We start from the raw sequence: 2,819 nt of genomic DNA on the forward strand, positions 1-2,819 counted from the left end.
TCACATATTGGATCACGTATGGTCTAATACCACTTGCGTGACCTCTCCGCTAATCCTGCCTTGCCTATGGTCAGACCATTTTATCCTGAAATTTAAGATCTGTATTCCTCATATCAGACCCACTGTGCCAACTGCCGGCAGATTAGCTAGGAATTGGAACGCCATGGATAAGACTGCTTTTTTACAGTCATTAGCTAATGATGTCCCTCCTTTGGATAATGACATAAACCTGTCAGTTTCCTCTCTAACCGACTGGCTACAAGCGGCCAGCAATCTCCATGCCCCGTACAAAAGAATTAAACTTGCACGGCGCACGGATGCCAATAGATGGTTTTCTGCCGACTTGAAAAGCAAGAAATTGGCTCTCCGTCATCTTGAGCGCATGTGGCGCCGTGACTATGACACTGAGGAAAAAATTAAATATACTAGGGCAAGGAAGGAATATATGAATGCCATCTCTGCAGCTAAGGTGGAGTATTTCTCCTCTCGTATTTTAGACTCTACAAACAAATCTAAAGAGGTTTTCTCTATTTTCAATGAACTGACCAACTTGGAGAATGTCCGTCCTAAAGTAATCCCCACTCAGTGTTTGTGTGATTCACTCAATTCTTACTTTAGTGACAAAATCACCGACATCAAGGCTAGCATTCCTCAATCAAAGACCCCAATCACAACAGGCATAGCAATAAAGACTGGACATGCCACCCTTACCAGCTTTCAACCCATAACCCATGGCCAGTTTCTGGAATTAATGACGAGAGTCAAATCTGGCTCCCCACTGGATACTTGTCCCCCTCGTATTCTGAAAGAATGTTTTTCCACTCACCCAGCCCCTGTTCTTGCCCTTCTAAATGATTCCCTGTCGTCAGGTATAGTTCCATCCGCCTTCAAAGAAGCCACGGTTATACCGCTATTAAAAAAACCCGGGGCGGATCCTGGTTGTAAGGCGAATTACAGGCCCATTTCCTTACTGCCTTACCTGGCAAAAATTCTAGAGGCACACGTTGCGAAAATTCTCTCAAATTTTTTGGAGGAGTCCTCCTGCTTTGACCCTCATCAGGCTGGATTTCGGCCTGCACATTCTACGGAGGCAGTGGTCACCGCAGTTTTGGACACACTCCGAGATTGTGCAGATAGAGGGTCTCCTCAGGCCCTGGTGCTCTTGGATCTGTCGGCCGCGTTCGACACGGTCGACCATAACATCCTGGTCGACCGTGTCGTACAGACAGGCATTCAGGGCGTGGCGGCCTGCTGGTTGAGGTCCTTCCTGGAGGAACGATCCCAAGCGGTGCGTCTGGGGGATTTGACTGGTGTTAAACAGTCCATCCCATGTGGAGTGCCACAGGGCTCCTCCCTGTCACCCCATCTTTTTAACATATATATCCTCCCCCTTATTCAAACCTTGAGGGACAAACAGGTGAGAGTTTTTAATTATGCAGATGATCTGCAGTTACTCTTCACCATTGATAATTCTGAAGAATCTATAAGTCATTTCCAGTCAACCATGAAGTTTATTAAATCCTGGATGGATCAAAATCAGTTAAAACTAAATCCAGGTAAAACCGAACTGGTATTGACTGGGGACAGTGCTAAGTATTGGGGTCCCCACTACTGGCCTTCAGATCTAGGTCAAGTACCGCAACCATCGCCTTCGGCTAAAACGCTCGGAGTCATCGTGGATAGTGATCTTTCACTAAAAGCACAAGTGGGACAAGTGGTCTCCAAATGCTTTTATCAGCTAAAAAAAATAAGGAAGGTCAGGCGACTATTAACACCAGAAGCTATTACTCAGGTTGTGATCGCCACTGTTCTGTCTCATCTGGATTACGCAAACGCCATCTATCTGGGTCTCCCAAACTATTTACTTAAGCGCCTCCAGATGGTTCAGAACTATGCTGCTAGGTTGATCCTGAAGCAACCAAGATGGCAGGCGGCAACTCCTCTTCTTATTAAGCTTCATTGGCTTCCGGTCATGCAACGCTGTTCCTTCAAAGCAGGTTGTATGATCTTTAAGTCACTACACTGCAAAAGCCCTAAATTCATTAATCAACTGATCACCAGATACGTTCCCTCTTGTAACCTTCGGTCACTCCATCTAGGCCTTCTCCAGACCCCTTTTTTCAAACTCAAACGTTCTGGTGGACGAAGATTTGCTACATTAGCCCCCTGCTTATGGAACACCTTTCCCCTGGAAATTCGGTCCTGCCAAGACCTTTTATCTTTCCGGAAAGCATTGAAGACCTGGCTCTTTAGACAAGCTTTTTAATCTACCTTTTCTACCTCTGATTGTGTTACTGTCAATTTAGCGCCAAGAAACTAATCAGTGTTAGTGCGCTCAATAAATGATTTAATAACATAATAATAACATAACAGAGTCTTACCAGAGGAGCTACCAGCTATTGCCTCGGTGGGGGGATACACCCAGAAGGAAGAAGACTGAACAAGCATACCAGCAATGATTGCACTGAAGCGTATTTGGCCAGAGGGTAGATGCCGGACCCCAAACTAAGACCTGCAACACTGTCTATGAATGCGCATCCCTGGCCACCACCAGACATAATCCTCTGCCCCCTCCTTAGCCAGGCAGCATTTGGTGGGGATGCTTGTGTGAGCAGTAAATGGCCTAAGGTCTATGATTCAGCCATCACCTGTTGCAGGTCTTCCCTGATACTTAAGTCTGCTAAAGAAAAATGAACCACGTCACATCTGTATTCCAGTACTGAATTGTGCTTGGTGCTTGCACATGTGTCTGTCACATCTGACAATAACTATTATCCTTCTTGGGGGTATTAGGCATGTATTCTAGGGCCAACTTCATT

This window comes from Lissotriton vulgaris, chromosome 2_2, assembly GCF_964263255.1.
Source record: "Lissotriton vulgaris chromosome 2_2, aLisVul1.2, whole genome shotgun sequence".
NCBI lineage: Eukaryota > Metazoa > Chordata > Amphibia > Caudata > Salamandridae > Lissotriton > Lissotriton vulgaris.